At 42.1% G+C, this 22,608-nt stretch overlaps 1 pseudogene; it reads left to right on the forward strand.

Annotated features, from left to right (window-relative positions):
• The first annotated feature begins 19,221 nt into the window (after positions 1-19,221).
• On the forward strand, positions 19,222-20,237 carry LOC124973753 (eukaryotic peptide chain release factor subunit 1-like; annotated as a pseudogene).
• The last annotated feature ends 2,371 nt before the right edge of the window (positions 20,238-22,608 follow it).

Consider the following 22,608-nt stretch of genomic DNA (forward strand, 5'->3'; position numbering starts at 1 on the left):
GTGTGTTCTTCTTGGAAATCAACCTAAAGATTTAGCTCTTCATTATTGTAAAAAGAAACCCAGATAGTGATAGTCCAACCATCAAGACAACTTTCAGATGAGGTTCTCAAAGAAGTTATATAAAAGCAGAAAATAAAATTTAATAAATTCAAAATAGTAATCAATATGTGTATCTCTGGTTCGTACATTTGATGTTTTACTTCTTTCTCGTACAAGATGAAGTGCTTACTCCAACCCCATCTTAGATATGACTTCTGCAGGAAATTCAATGAGAAAACTATTTGAAATTTCACATTGCCAAAACAAATTGATGATGGATTTTTCAGCTCAGTTCTTGTTTCAAATTACTAAGTGTATTAGCAAAAGAAATCAAAAAGGTGATTACAATATGATTCAATGGAAGATGATTAAAAAAAAAGGGAGAAAGCTAATCAAAACTCACAAGAGGATCTCTGAGGGATGGGAGAATGTAGTTTCTACAAAGTCTGGGAAAGTTTTAAAATCAAGAACACTTAGATCAAATAGCTCACTTAGTTATAGTCTTTGAACCTCAAGAATACAGATATTTGAAAATGCAGAATAGTCTCCTGGCTTTTACTGAGAAGAATGTTAAAGTACTAAATGTCCTTATGATTTTTGGCTCTCCCTGAGTTTTGCCAGACAATAAGGAATAAATTAACATAAGTGATAAGGAAAATCATGCCCCCTCCTTCTTCATTATTAATGACCAAATATTATTAAATCAATAATTTTGGTGATGATCTGAACAGGTTATTAAATAACATGAATTATTGACCTAAAAGTTGATCAGAGCTATGAAAATAATTCAAGTTAATGGGAGTCTTCAGATTTCTAATGAAATATCCAGTCACTGACAAAACATCTCTGTTAGGATTTTTGGAACACGAAAAAGCAGAGACCACAGATGTCCTTCAGGAAGAGAACAATTGCAGGAAATTAAAAAAACCAGATATCCATGATCAAAATAATGAGAGAGTAATTAGACTATAGGTAATTCATTTTTCCCCCACCTTGCCCCCATGTCCCCCCCAATTAATATTGCACCAATTGTTTGAGAAACCTCAAACAATTGGGCAACAGCCATGGACTTGTCAATGCTGGGTGTGCCTCTGGCGAGGAGAGCTGGGCATAAAGCAACTAGTTGGTGGCTCTTAACTAGTAGCACTGGCTGTTCCAATTACTTTGCCTTGAACAAGGAGTATGTGGAAGAGTATTCTGCCCAGAGTTGTCCAATAACAGGCAGTGGAATGTGATTTAATTTAAAAGGCACAAGGAGGTAGGAGAGAAGAGATGGAGTGGGCCCCCGAGCATGCAGAAAGGTTTGATGGACTTTACCCTTTTGTGAAATCATAGTTATGATCCTTGGGAACATTGACACAAATAAACCATCTGCTGTCAGAGAAACTGAAGGCAAACAGACGCCCCCTCCTCTCCTCGCATACCTTCTCCACTGCAGACTTCCTGCTAAAACCACATCTTGCTAAAAAGCATTATCCTGTGATAGAATTTCCCAATACTAATGTGACTCTGTCATTGAAGAGTTTAATGACATGTACTTTTTTTTTTCCAACCATTTAAGGCAACATGAATCCTGAATGTGAACGGGGGAAAGAAAGTCATAAGCAACAAAAGGTTTAGACATTTACAAAACCAGACAGGTGGGTCAGGACCCAACAATGACCTGGAAAACAGGAATGTAAAAGTGTTTGCTTCTCTAGAAATGAATGTTAGGGGTGAGGTTGAGCCCTCTGCAAGAAAGTTAGGAGAACAGATGCAGGGACCTCTCCAGTGAGTACAAACAAGGCCCACCTTTTACTCTCTATGGGATTCATGCAAGTTAACTGACCTCACTGGGTCTCAGGGTGAAGAGTCACCTGGGCCATGCTGTGGGCCAGGCCTCAGGCACTGAACTTCCACCAGTTCCACCAGCTAGCATGCACAGAGGCCTGAACCTAGCACATGAACTAAATGCAGTCTCATTTACAAACAGTGGATTCCTTCCCTGTCCCCTTCACTGTTCTTGAAGACAGATCTTGCTCTTATGACATGTATAGTCTAATTGGGGAGGGATGGCAATAAATTAGTAAACAAAAGATATTAGGAAGTATGGTGCCTAGTGGACAGGGGACCAATCCATTGCTTCCAGACTGAGCTGGGAGGCGGTCACCATCTATTCACCACGGACACTAGATTTATTTGTAGGACCAAGAGATGGCATTGGAGGTGGTCCAAGCACATAGGCAAAGACTCACAGGTGGTTAAATCATGCTGAGACATAATAGTAAGAAAATATGCTAAGGGAGAGAATTGTAACCATCCAAGGACACAGAAAACCACAATCCTGGCCCCAGAACTGCATTCCTCATACAGCTCACCTGGGTTCTTATGCTATAGGATAAACTAAATAAATCAAGGAATTCTTGGGGTAGATCAGAAACAAGCCTGTAATAAATTCCCTTAAACTTCCTTGTCAGTGACTTGCCTGGAAACTTCACTTCTTTTTGAGAATTAAAAAAATATTATTGAATGCTGTGGACATGTGGTAGGAACTGAGAAGGAAATCCCCCCCTGAATTTCTGCCTAATTTCAGAGAAGGTTAAATAATTGGCAACCATTTAGTTTGGTAGAGATTTGTCACATGTTGGATTCCAATGGGACAAAAAGAACTTTCTTTTCTACACATTAAATGTTTCATAGTTTTATTAAATTATAAACAATATGAACCATTAGGTCACTTTTAGTTGTTGAATTACCAATAGCTAACACAGAGCACAAAATAAGCATTAAATAAAAATTAGTTGAATAATGAAAGAAAATGAAAGCAAAGACTTTGAATCTGGAAAATCTGTTACATCTCGTAACTACACTTTTTGAATGTTCCTATGTGTTAAATGTTTTCCATAGGTTGTCCAATTTTCTAAGATGCAGGCATTATTATATTTATTTTATAGAAGAATGAATGCATTATTTTGTGGAGGCTGAGCCATATTCAACAGTCAACCAATAATTGAGCACCAACTATGTACCAGTCACATGTAGCCAGCTATTTAGGTTTGTCTGACTCCAAATTCTAGACTCCTGGCCACAATGCTGTTGGTTCTGAGTGAAGCATGCTGGCAACCAGGTTTACTAGGCCCTAAATCTGACTTAGCTTCCCAGTCACCCCAGGAACCTCGATGCCAGGTGAACATGGGAAAAGGAGAGATCTCACACCCTCAGGAAGAGTGCATTTCTGCACATCCACGCACGTGTGTCCTAGCGGCCATGGGATCCAAAGCTGGTGTGTTTATTATTAAATCTAACAATCATTTTCACCACAGAACCCAGGCCTAGCTTTCCAGCAGTGATTTTCCATCTGGCAGCCAGACATTAGGACACATTTTAAGCAACTATCTGGACATGCTGCATGGATCCCTTGGGCTGGATCGGAACTGGAAATAGAATGAGTGTGATCTGCGAGTCTCCAGGCAGCATTCCTGGACTGAGAAAGAAAGATCAAAGGAGATGGGAATTCTCTCTCCCATCTGCCTGCATCAGGAAATCACAGTTGCTAAGAACAGTCCTCTGGGGGTTGTGTCAGAGCCTGGCCCCTCAAACTTCTTCCTACACAGGTTGGGATGCAATCCCTTATTTTGGGAAAATCATGGGGCTGTTGACCTTGGGGAATAAAGCGAGAGAGTTATTATCATGCCCCAAGGGCATGCCATCTGTGGGGAGTGGACTTAAATCAGTGGCTCTCAACCAGCGATTTTGTACCCACCCTCCCTCAGGCAGGACTCCTCCCTGCCCCAGGGGATGTGTCTGGAGACAGTTTTGATTGAGTCAACAGAGAGTGCTGCTGATATCTAGTGTTATGCGATTAGGAAGGAAGCCACACATCCTGCCCTGCATACAGTGACCCGCCCCAATAGAGAACTGTCTGCCCCAAGTACCAGTGGGGCGGCGGTTGGGGAAACCTGGTTTAAAGAATAATGATGACACTTGTGATAATGATGCAAAAACTTGGTGCTCCTGCTTATTGTGGGATCATCGTGGCCTGGCTTTTGATAAATCATTGTCACTGGTTATTTAAATCCCATGTTAACTCCCATGTTGTCTTTATTCAGTGGAAAGGAGGAACCCAGCCCTGAGAGGGTAAGGGACTGTTCAAGGTCATAGAGCAAGAATGTGGCAAAATGGAGTTCAAACCTAGAACTTCCTGGAGAACTCTTCAACCCTAGACTGTTAGGCTGGTCCTCTTGGTTCAGGAAATGTCCCTCAGGTTCCTGGGAGAAATTCCTGAGAATTTCTGAGAGGTTCCTGAGGCTGGAAGGTTCTCAGCCTCAGCCCTGGAAGCCACTCCACCCCTTGGTGTCCTTTGCTCGATGAATGTTGGAGGATGCACTGCCTCCTGATAGCCTTCCCTTCAAGGTGCTGCCACCAAAAAAATATTTTAAAAAATTAAGCTACTTGCAAATTCCATATTCTAAGAGGTTTCATAATACAACATGTAAGTTTGGGGAAGAGTCTGGAAGGCAGAACTTTTCTGACAAAGGGATAGCTAAGAGATCAGCTACTGACTATTCATAACACGAGGAAAAATCAGCAGCCCTGATTCCTGGAAGCTCAGGTACAAAGAGGGAGCTGCGGGTTTCGTGTCTTGTCAAAAGTCTAGGTGTTCTGGGGGAGCGGCGGCATTTTTGACACCTGTTGTAATAAAATGCTGATGCAGAAGTTCACGTTAGACTCAGAGAAGACCTATATGAAGGTTGACAGAACTCTGCCAGGCAGATGCACAGCACTGTGGGAAAGGGCTCATGGGTTTTTTCTTGGGTAAACTTGGGAACTGCATATAGAACAGAAATCTCCTAAGGATCTGCAGAGAGAAGAATGCTCTAAGGTGCACCAAGCCAGAGACCCACATGTTAGACTTTTAGCCTTTCACTGAAACTCTTCAAGGACTATGGTAATGATGATTGACTCAGACCAGAGAAGGCAAGCCAGGTGTGTTTTATAGGTTTTTAAGTAAATATTTTTAAAACTTACAATATTTATAAAGTTGTTTTAAATGATAATGGAAATAAAACCTAAGTAGCTTAAACATGGGATCTAATGCCTTTATTGCTTAGTACAGGGGACAGCAAATGTTTTCAGTAAATGTCCAGGTATTAAATATTTCCAGACTTGCAGGATAGGGAGCCTCTACTCAATTATCCAACTCTGCTGTGGTGGGTGACAGCATCCACAGGCAGCACAGGAGTGACTGGTCTGACTATGTTCCAATAAAACTTTATTTATAAAAATAGTTGGTAGCCAGATTTGACCCAAGGGCTATAGTTTGTCAATTCCTGGGCTAATAGGAAACCAAGTAAAATTGAAAGGGAGTCATTCTTAATGAAATAAAGATAAATATAGAACAAGGGATATATCAAAGCATACAAAATCACAAAGAAACATGAAGACTGGGGAAGGGTGGTGAGACCCACACTGGGTCCTATGTTTTAGGTGTGATTCAGGGTGATCATCATTATAATAATGAGTCACTGAATCATTTATTCTCATATTCAGCCTGAGTTTATTGAGCTATTATTATGTTCCAAGACACTCTACAGAGCACTGGGATTTCAATTGTGGATAAGACAGGCATGGTCTCTGATAAATTTTCTACACGTTATGAGGGAATAGTTATTGTGGGAGAATGAGGCTTCTCTGATGAATAGTTTATAAGCAAACACCTAAAGAATGAGAAAAAACCAGGCATCAGAAAAGCCAAGGGAGTAGCATTCTGGAAAACAAAGAGGAAAGGGGTATATACATGTCCTGAGGGATAAGGCATTCCCATGCTGCTTCAGTGTGGCTGAAGGAGGGCAGGGAAGAGGGTGCCGCCATGTTGAAAAAGTAAGCATGGGCTAGACCAGGCCAAAGGGCAGGCATGGGCACCACGAACAGGCTTCAGGCAGAGGAGACGCTTAGGTCAATGTTAAGGTTACTCTTACTTCTCCATGGGTGATGGACCACAGGGGAATAGTGGGGCAGGGCTCCCAAACCTACAACGATAGCAACAAAGCAACGTCGGGTCAGGTTGTGCTCACCTTTGAGTATTACTTGTTAGATTCTCCCAATAACCCATTGGAGGAAGTATGTAATTACTCCCAGTTTACAAAAGCAGAAGCTAATAAGCTGAGAGATACATTAAGATGACTGGTTTCCCACAGCAAACAAGTATCAGAGGACGCGACTCAGCATCTTTGTGACTCCACAGGTCAAACTTGCATGTACTGAGAGTTGGTAACCTACAGCCCAGGGCCAAATCTGCCCCACTAGTTTTGTTTTTCTAAATAAAGTTTTATTAAAAAACTGTCCACAGTTGCTTTCTGGCTAAGTATACAAAGACTGTATCATTAACGAAGTCGAAAAATATACTTTCTCACTGTTTGCAGGAAAAAATTGCCAACCACTGGTGTATGTTACAATGATAGGAGACTCTTTTCTTGGCAGGATAATGTACAAAATTAACACAATGTGACTGAGATGCTTCCCCACCAGCTTCACTGTCCCAGAATGTCATTTGACTATGGTTTCCCAGATCCTTTCCCATTGTGTTCTTGTGCAGTATTTTATCTTAACTCAGGACTTCAAAATAATTTTAAAGAAGACACAGCAATGCATAAATTACCACTGAGAGAGAAATGTTTCCAGGAAGGGATTCAGACAGAACTAATGACATAGCATGTGACAGTAGGTGTCATGCAAGGGAACAGTGTTTCCTTTTCCCCATAGCTAACATTTATCCCTAGGTAAAGCCTTGTTTGTTAGGAAGTCTCAAGGGAAAAAGAGACTAGCAACCCACACTTTGTCAAAGAGATCAGAGTCAACAGCTAACATGAGAAGACTCAGGTTGACTGATGAAATGCCAGGGCTAAGACAGAGAGTGAATTCTGCTGTGAATTGTGGCTGAAACTTCAATTGACATTTACTTGACTCAGTTTACACATCAGAAATGGATGTGACAACATGTAATGGTAACTAGGTTGGCTTCTGATTCAACTAAGGTCCCTCTGTGTACAATTAAAATTGACATCAAGATGCCCTCCCTTGGTGACCAACACGGGTGCCAGGTTTTAGCACCCTCTCTGAGCTTCTAAGCTACCCTGCTGTGAGATCCTTCATCCACTGAGTTGGAAATGTGTTTATATCAGTGGTGCCTCCTTTCTTCCTGGAAAGAAAATTGTGAGACCCTGACTTCACCAAAAATCCTACTTAAAGAACAGATGGATCTTCACATGAAGGTGATTGCTTTGTACCTAAAATATAGTCATATTGCAAAATTTAATGAGAAAAATCAGAATATAAATGATTTAAGGAGCAGGCAAATTTAAAATGACTTAAACCATATTTTAAGCAAAGCAACTTGAGTCTGTTGCTTTGCTGTCAGATTGACAGGCAACCCATAGGTGAAAAACTAGGAGGGGAAAAGAAACTTAAGAGAACCAGCTCAGAGTGACACCATTCCTTTCGGGGGGAAATTCCCCGGGGAAACTTTGGCATATCTGCCTTTCCCTCATCCATATAGAAGTGTCTTCTGTGCTGTTATCCCTTCTTTAAAGAAACTCACTTCTTAAATGTATTTGAACACTGAATTTTATATTACAACAGACAGTGAAAATCTAGCAAATAATAGCTACAGAATTGCTGGTTTGATGTGGCCCAAATTTTACATCAATATTACACACTAAGATAAATGCATTACAATTAAAACATTAAGAAGTTTATCAGTGTACCATTTAAAACGCCAATGCATTCCATCAGAGATTCTGCTACCTTCCGGAGTGCTCTCCTAACGGAATGTAAATACATGTAAACATTTGATATGGTAAGTATTCTATTATTTGAATTAAATATTAAATGGTATCAAGAGTGTATGCATGCTTTGTGATATAAAAAAATGACATGTTTAAAGCAAGCCAGCAAACAAGAACTGGGGGAAAAACAGAGTCCATGCAGCCTGGGAGGCCAGGAGACAGCCAGCACCCCAGCCACTTCCCACCAGCGGCTTTGCAGAGCCTTGGTTTATTTTTCAAATTGAAGGCAGGGGAATTGCTGCAAGCTAGCTTAAGAGACAGAGGAAGCCACACCAAAGTGCAGCAGTGCTGGTGGGCCTCAGCCCCCTGGAAGGCAGCTGCTGTCAGTCATGCTGGAAGGTGGGGAGCAGGTACACCCCACTCTAGCAGAGACTTCCTCCATCCCAACCCAGGTCAAAGCCCGTGTCCACATTCCGTGGCTTCAAGAGTTTAGCTGGATAGAGTGCATTCCGGAAAAGAATGAAAAGTCAACAACTAAATGACCTAACATCACAGCTCAAAGCCCTAGAAAAAGAAGAACAGAATAACAGCACAAGTAGTAGAAGACAGGAAATAATTAAAATCAGAGCTAAAATCAATGAAATTGAAACAAAAGAAACAATTCAAAAAATTGACAAAACAAAAACTTGGTTCTTTGAGAAAGTAAACAAAATAGACAAACCCTTAGCCACACTAACAAAGAGGAGGAGAAAGAAAACTCAAATTATTAAAATTCATGATGAAAAAGGAAATATCAGGACACACACCACTGAGATACAGAACATAATGAGAAGCTACTTCAAAAATCTGTATTCCAACAAAATAGAAACTACCAAAAGTATAGAGACATATGCTCCTCCCAAACTGAACCAGGAGGACATACACAATTTAAACAGATCAATAACAAGCAATGAAATAGAAGAAGCCATTAAAAATCTACCATCCAAGAAAAGCCCAGGACCAGACGGATTCTCAGCCAAGTTCTACAAGTCCTTCAAAGAAGAACTCATTCCAATACTTCTAAAAGTATTCCAGGAAGAATAGAGGGTACCCTACAAAACTCATTCTATGAAGTTAATATCACCCTCATACCCAAACCAGGCAAAGACACATCAAGGAAAGAAGATTTTAGACCAATATCCTTGATGAATATAGATGCAAAGATCCTTAACAAAATATTGGCAAAATGTATCCAAAAACATATTAAGAAAATTGTGAATCATGATCAAGTGGGGTTGATCCCTGGAATGCAAGGATGGTTTAACATCTGTAAATCAATAAGCATAATCCATCATGTCAATAGATTTAAGGATAAGAATCATATGGTTATTTCAATTGACGCACAAAAAGCGTTAGACAAAATACAACACCCCTTCATGCTCAAAACACTAAAAAAATAGGGATAGTAGGAATATACATGAACATTGTAAAGGCTATTTATGCTAAGCTCATGGCCAACATCATTCTTAATAGAGAAAAACTGAAACCATTATCTTTAAAAATGGGAACAAGACAGGGATGTCCTCTGTCACTACTTCTATTCAACATTGTCCTCGAAACTCTAGACAGAGCAATTAGGCAGACTAAAGAAATTAAAGGGATATGAATAGGAAAAGAGGAACTTAAGCAGTCACTATTTGCTGATGACATGATTCTATATTTAGAGGATCCAAAAACCTCCTCCAGAAAACTTCTAGACCTCATCAATGAATTCAGCAAAATAGCAGGCTATAAAGTCAACACACATAAATCTAAAGCATTTTTATATGCAAGCAACAAAACAGTTGAAAGTGAAATGAGGAAAACAACTCCATTTGCAATAGCCTCAAAGAAAATAAAATACCTGGGAATCAATCTAACTAAAGAGATGAAAGATCTCTACAATGAAAACTACAAAACATTGAAGAAAGAAATTAAGGAAGACCTTAGAAGATGGAAAGATCTCCCATGTTCTTGGATAGGCAGAAATAATATTGTCAAAATGGCCATACTACCAAAAGTGCTATACAGATTCAATGCAATTCCAATTAAAATCCCAATGATGTACCTCACAGAAATAGAGCAAGCAATCATGAAATTCATCTGGAAGAATAAGAAACCCAGAATAGCTAAAGCACCTCTTAGCAGGAAGAATGAAACAGGGGGTATCTCAATACCAGAACTTCAACTATACTACAAAGCAATAGTAACAAAAACAGCATGGTATTGGCACCAAAATAGACATGTAGATCAATGGTAAAGAATAGAGGACACAGACACAAACCGAAATAAATACAATTTTCTCATACTAGACAAAGGTGCCAAAAATATGCAATGGATAAAAGATAGCCTCTTCAACAAATGGTGCTGGGAAAACTGGAAATCCATATGCAACAGAATGATACTAAACCCCTATCTCTCACCCTACACAAAAATCAACTCGCAATGGAACAAGGACCTTGAAATCAGACCAGAGACACTGCATCTTATAGAAGAAAAAGTAGGTCCAAATCATCAACTTGTTGGCTTAGGATCAGACTTCCTTAACAGAACTCTCACAGCACAAGAAATAAAAGCAAGAATCAATAACTGGGATCGATTCAAACTAAATAGCTTTCTCTCAGCAAAAGAAGCTATCAGCAATGTGAAGAGAGAGCATACAGAGTGGGAGAAAATCTTTTCCACTCATAATTCAGATAGAGCACTAATTTCCAGAATATATAAAGAACTCAAAAAAGTCTACTCCAAGAATACAAACAACCCATTCAACAAATGGGCTAAGGATATGAACAGACACTTCACAGAAGAAGATCTACAAGCAATCAACAAACATATGAAAAAATGTTCACCATCTTTAGTAATAAGAGAAATGCAAATCAAAACTACACTACGATTCTATCTCACCCCAATTAGAATGGCAATTATCAAGAATACAAGCAACAATAGGTGTTGGAGAGGATGTGGGGGAAAAGGTGCACTCATACATTGCTTGTGGGCCTGCAAATTAGTGCAGCCACTCTGGAAAGCAGTGTGGAGATTCCCTAGAAAACTTGGAATGGAAACACCATTTGACCCAGCTATCCCACTCCTCGGCCTATACCCAACGGACTTAAAATCAGCATACTACAGAGATACAGCCACATCAATGTTCATAGCTGCTCAATTCACAATAGCCAGACTGTGATGTCCAGCCTAGATGTCCTTCAATTGATGAATGGTTAAAGAAATTGTGGTATATATATACAATGGAATATTAGCTATAAAGAATAAAAAAATCATAGCATTTGCAGGCAAATGGATGAAATTGGAGAACATCATGCTAAGTGAGATAAGCCAACCTCAAAAATCCAAAAGACGAATGATCTCACTGATAAGTGGATGATGACTCATAATGGGGGGTAGGAGGGGGGCAAGAGTGGAAGAAGGAGGGACTGTATAGAAGGAAAAGAAGGGTGGGATGGGTGGGGGGAAGGAAAAAATAACAGAATGAATCAAACCTCTTTACCCTATGTGAATGTATGATTACACAAATGGTATGCTGTTACTCCATATACAAACAGAAACAACATGTATCCCATGTGTTTACAATAAAAATAAATTAAAAAAAAAAGAGTTTAGCTGGAAGGAAGTTCTTACCAGCAGCCTGGCCTGCAAATCTCTGCATGTCTGTCCCTGGTGGCCTCCTCTCCTGCCTTCACCTGATTGCTTGCCCTGGGCAGTAGGGTCCTCTTCGATGGACGGGAGCTCCCAGGCTTCCCCACAGGTCTGCAAGTTCACCTACTACTCCATGGACTGGAGGGTCCTCTCTGGGCTCTCTATGTGAACAGCTTATCTTCACCCTTTGGGACTCATCTAAAGTGTCACCTTATCTGAGAGTTCTCATTTGACCCTGCATCTTATGATCTAACTTTCTTTCTTTCTTTTTTTTAATCTTCATAACTCTTATAACTGTTGGAAAATCTTATTTATTTGCTTAAATGGCTAATGTCAGTTTCTCCAACCATGCCATGAATTTCTCAAGGGCAAATCTCTTCACCATTCCATCTGTAGTGTAGAGCACAGTGTTTCACACAGCACCTGAGATACATGATAAAGTTTTGCTGAAGACATAAGTGGATTTGTGAACACTGGCATCCTGTGCCTTAGGAAACCCCAGATGCATCCCTTTCTACCGTGAAGCAAAGCATATATTCCCTTTCAACATATCTGTCTGCCTGGAAGTTGGAAAAACTCTGTTTTAAAAATCCCATTCCTGTGCCTGTCACTGCAGGCTGAAACAATTCACTTCATGCTTTTCCTCCATGGGGGCTCTGCCTGAGACCCCCAGGTGTGCCACATCTGTTTTATGAGCTAACATTTATTTTAGACACTTTGGCCTATTGGACATGAGCCTGTAAGCCTGGACTCTCAGCTGACATGCTGTTGAACATAATGGGGAGATTTGAAAAAGTATTGCTGGGTCATGGAGTGGATTGCAGAGGACCAGGGGCCAGGAGGAGGAGGCTGAGAGGAGTCATCGAATGTCACTCGGTCCTCCCAGGCAGGTGGGAGTGTAGGCTTAGAAGTGCTGCCTAACATGCCCCTCACTTGCCAGGCCTGGAATAAAGAGAAGACCAAGGCTGCTTGTAACTCAGGGATCCCAGTGAATTTGGGCACTGAGTTGCAGCATTGCACAGAGCTGGAACCTTCCAGCTCTTGAAGGCACTGTGTGGTGGCCCAGGCCTCAGGAATCCCAAAACACTCCCTTTCTCTGACAAGGCCTTCAGTTAATTATGGAAAGTGAGTTGTTGCTGGGCATTGGTCAGACATCCAGAAAAATGCCACACCTTGATCCATAGTGCAATTCACAGGGAAAGGCAGGATTTTGCAGGTTTTTGAAAGCCATAAAAATATCCACTTATAGGTTGGGGCTGTAGCTCAGTGGTAGAGTGTGCCTTGCACATGTGAGGCACTGGGTTTGACCCCTCAGCATCACATATGAGTAAATAAATAAAGATATTCTGTTTATCTACAACTAAAATACATTTTTAAGAAATCTCCATTTAGTTTAGAACCTTTAAAATTTTTAAAGTTTTGTTATTCATTTGTATCTTGAGGACAAGGCTTGTGCATTCTACAGAATAAAGGTGTCAATTAATTAACATAATTAATTGAAGGCCTTGTCAGAGAAAGGGAGTGTTTTGGGATTCCTGAGGCCTGGGCCACCACACAGTGCCTTCAAGAGCTGGAAGGTCCCAGCTCTGTGCAATGCTGCAACTCAGTGCCCAAATTCACTGGGATCCCTGAGTTACAAGCAGCCTTGGTCTTCTCTTTATTCCAGGCCTGGCAAGTGAGGGGCATGTTAGGCTAGCAACAGTGAGAGTGAACACCAGCAGGATAGAGGCAGGGTAATGGCGGCCTTTGAATTCAAATCAAACTTTCATTTCATGCCAATATTTTGCTACAGCATGAAGGACAGAAATAGGACCCTTCGAGGGCCTTAATTTTTTTCTTCATAGAACTTGAAAAAAAAATCAGTCATTGCAATTTCCTTCTGTGGTCATTTCTTTAAGGTCAGTCTAACCTCAGTGAATTGTAACTCCATGAGGGCAGAACCAGGCACGTCCTGCTCACTTAGTACCCAGAGTCTATTCCAGTGCCTAGCACATAGCAAGTTCCCAGTAATAACTCATTACATGAATCCAAGTTAAGTCCTGATGCCCACCCTCAATAAGAGCACTGTACAGCAGGGAGCAGATGGGAAAATAAAGGCAATGTACCAACAGGTGCCACCAAACAAGGCCCAGGACAGGAGAGGGCAACAGAGGAGGGAGTGCTTCTGCTTGACAAGATGGGGAGGTACAGGGCCCACCCTGCCATCCTGTCAGCCCCTGCCAACCACTGGATTGACAGACCTACTATTCTCTAAATAACCAGAAGCAGCCACTAAAACACTCATCAGAAACCAAGAAGATGAATTCCCTTCCTAGGTCTCTGAGAGCTGTAGGTACTTGCAGGTCTTCCTCCCAACCCTTCTTTTCACAGATGCAAGTCAGAAGCACAGAATGGACCAGGCTGTGCATGCAGGAAAGAGGAAAGGCACCCACAGGGTCATCATGGCTTTGATACAAGTCTCTCCCAAGTGTCGGCAGCTGAAGACTAAGGCCTGGCCTCAGGAATTCTGTGTTCTAGAAGAGTTTCAGGATTTCAGGCCAAGTATCCAAGTTGCATAATTTGCATGTGGCTGTGGAGAGCATTGAGGGACTTTACACTAAGGGGGACATGTGCGGTTTTGGTCTTTGGAGCTGAAGATTCTCCTTGAAATATCCCTCAGAGTCCCACTTTTATACTTGGAGAAGCATCTGACCCTGGGCAACAACCTCAGTTCTTCTCTCCATTCATTTGAGTATGTATCTGTCAAAGGCCTGAAGTCCAGCACTCCAGAGTATCCTCCTCTTCCTTCAGACTGCTACATAGTTTGCTTTTACTTCCTTGGTGTTCACTCTTAGGCCCATTTCTCAGCAGAACCTTCCCTGTCCATCCTGTCTAATATTTAACCCTCCACCCTGACCCCTGACTCTTCCTCTACCATGTCCTTGCTGTTTTCTCCTTGGCACTTCCTTCTTAGCACTCCCTTACCTGATGTGAATATACTTAGGCAGGAGCATTTATTTGGTTCTTTGGTTTATTGCTGTATGCCCAGCTCCTGGAAGAAGGATGGGCATAAAATGACTCCTGAAGAAAGACACACTCCCTGTGCTGTGTGGTTGCTCAGCCATCACAGCAGGTGCAAAGACAGGCCATGGCTTTCAGACCCCTGAGCTGCAGTTCCCCTGGCACCTTGCAAAATCAGGCCTTCCAACAAGCATTTCCAAAGATCCAGGTGGAGGGCATGTGTGGGGGCTACACACTGAGGCATGCCTTCCCTCCCCCTGAAGCACCCTCCTCAGCCCAGGCCCCCTCTGCCTTAATCACAGGCAGTGGGACAGAAGGGAGACCTCCCAGGGAGACCAAGCCTGGGTAAGGAGTGGCCAAGGAGTCTGCAGGGAGACAAGGAGGTCTTGTGAGACAGGAAGTCAAAGGGCCAGTGCTGAAGGTGTGAAGTGGCTGGGCACTTGGGCTGCCCCATCCTCCACTCCCTGATGCTGTCCTCCTTCCAATGGCCTTTCTATATGGCCCCTTGGTCACCCCTCTTCGCGGCTCCCCACAGACATCCCTTTTGTCATGATTTGGCTGCTCTCTCTTATTTCTTCTAGAAGAGGCACATTCTTCCTTAGGATGCAGAGAACTTTAATTGAGACAAGCAGTGGACACTCAGCACCACCCACCATTGCAAAGATGCCCAGACTAGAGGACACGGGCTCTGAGCAGGTGACTGATGCCAGATAGCACCAGGGTGGGAAGAGCTGGGCCTGAGTGTGGCCACCTGCACCGTGACCTGGCTCTGGAGGTCAGATGGGCATTGGGGTGGCTGGAGAGGACAGCCCCAAGGAGCCCTCAGGAAGGTCGGCCAGGCTTGTGACTTGGAGCCCCGATTCCCACCACCGGGGAATACTGGGAACATTCAGGGAGACTCTGAGGGACCTTAACTCAGGAATGTGCCTGACTTTGGAGCCAGGAACATTCCTGCCTCTGGATCACTCTGGGCTTGATTAGGACCATGGGCTCTGAACCACCTGGGTTTGAATATGAACTTTGTTATTCACCCTGGGGAGGGGTAGACCTTGCCTTCTTTCGGGGCCTTCATTTCTCTATCCCTGAAAGGGGATCAGTACAGTAATACGTGCTGTACCACATCGAATCCTTGACATGAGTCTGTCATGTAAGTGCATGCTCATAAAGGATGTGGCTCCATGCCCAGGTTTTGTCTTACCTATCACCACCGCCACCATGCAGACATCCTGGGTTGACTGCTCACACTTCTCCTAGAGCTTGGGTCACACTCCAGATTCTCTATAACACACAGAAGTTGCCACTAATGGTGGAACAGTGATGATACCTACAAAAACCACTAGGAGCTAGCACAGGACTGTTACTCAGGTCTGTGATACACACAGCGCCATCCCATTCTGCAGAGAAGTGGAAGCTCAGTGGAGATATAGGCTTGCACGTAGGCACACAATGTAGTAAAGGAAACTCTTCAGTGTATGTCACAGGAAAAAAAAAAGCAGCAATATACCTGGGAAATAAATTGCATTAGCCGAAGCAAAACGTTAGTTCCAGTCTTGTTTTTGGTCTTGGTCAAAGGTCCTTGCACATGAAAAGCATGCACTGAGCTTGAATCCTGGCTTTAAAATGGAGGTTGGGTGCTTAGGGATCAAGGAAGGCAGGTGGGCAAAGGAAGGAGTGAATGAGAACAAGGGAGGAGTCTCTAACCACAAAATTGCGACATGAAATGAAGAGTTGAGCTGGCTAAAAAATTCCTACCTACACTCAGGGGTTCCTCACTAACCAAGCAGGAAGATTAGCGTTTCTCCTCTGCGTGGACAACAGCATCACTCAGTTTAGGCTAATGACATATTCTTAGGTTGACTGTCTTCATGACTTATTCCCAAAACAGTGAAAAAACTCTCAGTGGAAAAAAAAAAGTGCACTGGAAACTCCAAACTGCTTCAAATACTCTTTAATACAATATAATTCCCAGTACAAAAGTAATTCTGAGAGTTCTTCACAATTCATTATAAAGCAATTTAACCAATACATAAACCCTTGCTCTTGATTCTCAAATTGGAATGATAGCACTGCCCAATCTACTGGGCTCTTCCTGTGCATATTTGGGTTATAGGAGCTTTGTAGTTTGGGAGGTGGTATGACGGCTTAGGATACATTTTATTAATGTTTATTCTGTGGTGAGCTATATGAAAAAACACCTTGGTTATAGTATCTCATTTAATTTTAATAATATTTTAGTTTTTTTTTTTAAATCAGAGTAGTCTAAAGAACAAAATAACAAATAAAAAAGGAGCTTGATTATTTTACCCAGGATAAATTAAATTATATTAAAAGAAACAGGATTTTTTAAAAAAATAAATACTTGAAGTTAAAAATTCAGATGGGGACAGGCAGAGTGGCACATCCCCATAATCCCAGCACCTCAAGAAGCTGAGGTAGGAGGATTGTAGTGTAAGGCCAGCCTGGGCAACTTAGACTGTGTCTCAAAAGTAAAAATTAAAAAGGGCTGGGGCTCCGGGGTCAATTGCCAGCACCCAAAAGAAAAAAGAAAAGGAAAAAAAAAATCAAATGGGAAAAGAGAGAGTTGTAAAACAATAGATGTCAAAGCACAACCCCATTCTTTCTTATTCAGGGTAATCTCTGGAAACCAGAGGTGTTCAGAATGCCTTCCAGTAAATAAAAGAAATGCCCATACTCTCTCATTTCATTTAGATTTTGTAATAATATGATGAAGAAAGCTTTACTTCTGTGTCCAGTTTACAAAAGAAGAAACTGATAAGTAATTTGTGGTCTCATAGCTGGTGTAAATGACAATAGGGTTTGAACCTGAAGAAGCAGGGACGATTTGAACGGGTCTAGGAATAGGATTTGAAACTGTCTGACTTTGAAACCTGTCTGCTCTTTTCATCAGATGATCTGATCACACATTTTAGCTTTCTGATCCAGGTATCTGTGAAAAAGAGGAGCCAGAGGTGAGTGAAGGACTTCTACCCTCAATCTTAGGGGCCACAGCAACACAAATGTGAACCTTCAAGATAATTTTTTGCTGGTCTATTAACTCAGAAACTATTTACAAGCCTAAATCGCAAGTGCCAATTTTACAAAGAGTGTCTTACCTGCTTACCTAGGGAAAGCAACCTTTTGGGGCTACTGAAGTAAAGCAAGGCTGATAAATATATTCAAGACAAAACTGGCAAATGGCACAGCATGTTGTCCTGTGAGTCACTGGGCTGCAGCTGGAATTCTGCACTGTAAATGCAGATGCATCAGGAACTCGGCTGTGGCCCTGCATCAGAACTGGATGGGGCAGGCACAGCTGGATACCTACCCATTTCATCCAGGAAGAGGGGAGCTGGCTGTGGGCATCTTTGCCCCTGGAAAGCTTGGAGAGATCTCCAGCTTCCAACACCCCTTGGTGGAAGTTTTTCCTGAGTTAGTACCAGGAAGCGTCAAGTCTCTGGTTTGCCCCCATCTCACCGAGCACACTGTTTCTGATATCCCTATCCAAGAATAATGTGAAGTGTAGTGAAACTAACCGACACAACCTTTAACAAGATCTGGCATAGACAATTTCTTAGGAATTACTGCTTTGAGTACTCAGCAGTTTCACATAATGGACTTTGTGATTTCATAGATGAAAGCACAGGTTTTTCGCCCCCACATAAAATGAACTCTTACCAAATAGATTCTTTAACATTTAGATAACTTATCATTTCCAACTTTTTTGGCATGCCTGGAAGCTGCCATTTACAAGGGAATAATTGGAGCCCAGTCTCTCTTTCAAGAGGTTTAAAAAAATTTGTTCACCCAGCTAACACAATATTTTCCAAAAATAATGCACTTTGGCTTAAAATGTAAAATTTTTATAAACATCAAATGAAGATCTCTTAAGAGGCTCTGAAATGGAGATGACTAACTGTGTGGCATGTCGTAGGTACTCGATGCAATCAGTGTGGCCTACACAGGTAATTACTTTTACTACTAATAGTGCCTCCCACTCAGTGAGAATGATAAGAGACTCCGAGGCTACTTAATCAGGAGGCTTCTGTATTATTGCTCCACCACCTACTGAGCAAAACAATTCGCCAACTCTATTCAGCAACTCTGACAAATGAGAAAAATTTATTAACATGAGCGGAGTGGGACTTATTTAGCATGTAGAAAAGGAAATGCCTGCATGATTTTAAAAACACACAGACCGTTCAGATACTTGTGAGGATCATTTTGAATGAAAGTTTTTAAAACAATTTTCCTGGAAGATTCTTATTTTCATCTTATTGAAATTGGCTGGCAACAACTGTCCTGTTCAATGTACTTTGAAGCTATTGAGGGGTGTTAAGATAGGGGGATTGATGGGATTGGACAAGCATGGAGTCAGTGATGGGTGACCCTGGGTAAGTGACTCATCTTCTCTGAGCTTATTGTCTGAAAAAGGAGCAAGAATAATAATATCTGCTCTGGACTTATTTATCATCCATTCTGCTATTAAGTACATGGGTGTTTCTACAATGGATCACAATTTTCCAAATGGCACAATAGAAGAAACCATATAATTTGTGCAAACAAATGGAGTTGGGACACAATGCTGATGTCAGTAGCATATAAGAAAAAACACAGGATTTCAACAAAAGTGGTAGTACTGTTTCACACATTCAATGGTTAAGAAAACACATAACTGGTCAGAGCCGCCGCCAGGAGGAGCAGCCGCTGCCGCCCAGGACTGGGCCTTTAGGGAGGAGGAGGTGAGAAGATGGTGGATGACTCCAGTGCTGCCAACAGGAACGTGGAGATCTGGAAGATCAAGAAGCTCATTAAGAGCTTGGAGGCAGCCCGCGGCACCACCATGATATCATTGATCATTCCTCCCAAAGACCAGATTTCATGAGTGGCACAAATGTTAGCAGATGAGTTTGGAACTGCATCTAACATTAAGTCACCAGTAAACCGCCTTTCAGTCCTGGGAGCCATTACATCTGTACAACAAAGACTCAAACTTTATAACAAAGTACCTCTAAATGGTCTGGTTGTTTACTGTGGAACAATTGTGACAGAAGAAGGAAAGGAAAAGAAAGTCAACATTGATTTTGAACCTTTCAAACCAATTAATACATCATTGTATTTGTGTGACAACAATTCCGCACAGAGGCTCCTACAGCACTACTTTCAGATGACAGCGAATTTGGCTTCATTCTAACAGATGGCAGTGGTGCACTTTTTGGCACACTCCAAGGAAACACAAGAGAAGTATTGCACAAGTTCACTGTGGATCTCCCAAAGAAACATGGTAGAGGAGGTCAGTCAGCCTTGCATTTTGCCCGTTTAAGAATGGAAAAATGACATAACTATGTTTGGAAAGTAGCAGAGACTGCTGTGCAGCTGTTTATTTCTGGGGACGAAGTGAATGTGGCTGGTCTCATTTTAGCTGGGTCAGCTGACTTTAAAACTGAAATAAGTCAATCTGATATGTTTGATCAGAGGTTGCAATCAAAAGTTTTAAAATTAGTTGATATATCCTATGGTGGTGAAAATGGATTCAACCAAGCTATTGAGTTATCTACTGAAGTCTTCTCCAATGTGAAATTCATTCAAGAGAAGAAATTAATAGGATGACACTTTGATGAAATTAGTCAGGACACCGGCAAGTACTGCTTTGGTGTTGAAGATATACTAAAGGCTTTGGAAATGGGCGCTGTAGAGATTCTAATAGTCTATGAAAATCTGGATATAATGAGATATGTTCTTCATTGCCAAGGCACAGAAGAGGAGAAAATAAAACATACAATTTTATGGAAAATAAAAAGAAAACACATAACTGCCTTGATAAATTTGGCATTTGGCCTTGAAGAAGACCTGTAGAAATGGATGTTGGAAGGACTGCAATCTGTGAGCTGCTATGGAATGGTGGTAGGGGCATCTGGGACCCAACAGGAAGTCGTAACACCAGTTATAGAAGGATGTAGCTTGCAGCACATCTGGTAAACCGAGACAGGCGGTGGACATTTGAAGTGTGAGCACTCTCACTTTTGTGAATCGATGTGGTTTGGGTCATCTGGGTGCAGTTTTCTGAGTTCACTCAGTGTTTCTCCACAAAGTTTCACACACAAAGGCAAAAATCCACCATTTACAGAAAATGTATCAATTGTGTTGGGAAAATTCATATTTTCAAAAGATGCATTATAGCAGAACAGGCTGTGTTATGAAGCCTTGATAAGCTAATGTTGGTAAATACACAGAGGGTCCTCAAGCAATGTCGATTCCTGTGGTAACCCCAAGTACACCCAGATACATGGGGGTGGACTTAGGGCATTCATCCCTTTGCTCTTTTGGATCAACTAAAACGAGAGGACTCATGGGCTTCCTTGCAATGCTAACAGGCAACTCATGCATTTGTTAGATGTTTGCACACCACACCTCTGTCCTTGCCTATAACAATATAATTTCCTATACAGAGATGTAAAAAAAAAAAGCAGGAAACACCATCCTTTTCCTTAAGTTGAAAACTATTCAGTAAAAAGCAGAATTTTAGCTGCTCTTGGGAGAAACTGGTATCACTTTGCACAATGCTTGATCAACACAGGAGAATTGCAGATGGAGTTCGTTCCAGAGCCTTTTAGTAAGTGCTACAAGATGGCATGGACACAGGGCTCTCCATGTGTCCGGCACCTTAAAGGCTCGGGATATATTAACTTATTTAAGATATAAATTATTCTCTGTAATTGCTTTCCAAGTTTCAGTGTTTCTTATCAAATTAAGTAAATTGAACAGGTTTAGAAAATCAGTCAGATTATGGTTAGCCAGGCAACAAGTTCTCCTCTGGCAGCAACTAGAAGAGACCCCATAACCTAATAGGGGCTTTGGAGCCTGACCAATAGGAATCATGCTTGACTTACACCTGCATGCACTGGAACTTAGGGTTCAACCTCTGTGACCTTCTGTAGCCCCTCTGTAAAAAGAGGCTGGTGACACTATCTATGGGTGCTGCTGTAGAAATCGAGGTGAGATGACACGGGGCACAGAATCCACATGCAATTCGTGGTCATTAGTATTTATTCAATGCTCATCGCTTTATTGCCAGTATGGGGCCAGTTGACACCGACTTGTTTGGGCATTCTACCAGTACCTAATACCAAGAGGATCTGGCACAGGGCAAAGCTTTGGAATTCGGGCTTCTGAAGCCATGAACCTTTGAACCCCCGCTTTCTCCTTGGGATTCCTAAGACACAGGCTTGTTCTGTCACTGTAGCATGAGGGTGCTTCATGCAGACCACAGTGCTCTCAGAGACTTTTGCACACAGTCTGGAGATTAACCTGCATTTTCGCTTGTCACTGTCCAGACGGTAACCACTGTCTGGCAACCCACATATGGTGTCAGGCCGTTGTCTCTGCCTTCCGGCTCCCATTGATTTTTCAACCCACCCTGTCCAGCTTCTCCTCCCACTGGTCTACTGAGAATGCTTTGCAGGGCTCACCCATGAGCTCTGCCTTTTAAAGTTCAGTGCAATTTTGTTGTTTTTTTCAGCTTGCACCTTCCTGACCTCTCGGCAGAATTAACTCCTTTCCTCTTGCCTCCTTGAAAATTGTCATATCTTATTTTTCTCCCTAAATCTTTGAAAGCTTGCCCTGCCTCTTTGGCACACCAGTTCCCCTTTGCAACTGTAAAGACTGGCCTTGCTTAGGACTGGCCCCCAGACAGCCTCACCCACTGCCAGGGACTCATCGCACCCATTTGCTACGACTTTCTGGTTGGGACGTCTAAGCCTCTTACTGGCACCCAGATGAGCCCCAGTGGTCTCCCTGACTCTTGAAAACCTCACAACTGCTCAAACCACTAGGTTCCTAAGTGGAGTTCATGATTCTCATCCTCCCCAAGCCTCTCCCTGCCATCGTTTCCAGTCTCCCAGGTTGAACAGGTAGCCAGGTTTATCCCTGAGTATTTCCCAACCCACCTGCCAGTCTCTTCCACTGCTTCCACCATCTGGGTCAAGCTCCTGCCTTTGTCCATCTGCCACTGCATTAGCTACCTCCTGGTACCTGCTTCCACTTCAGCACATGCAGTAAAATGCAGCCAGGATGACCTTGAAAATCATCTAACTGTTTAATCCTCCAATTAAAAATATCCATGACAAACCAGGCACGG

This window comes from Sciurus carolinensis, unplaced genomic scaffold (assembly GCF_902686445.1).
Source record: "Sciurus carolinensis unplaced genomic scaffold, mSciCar1.2, whole genome shotgun sequence".
NCBI lineage: Eukaryota > Metazoa > Chordata > Mammalia > Rodentia > Sciuridae > Sciurus > Sciurus carolinensis.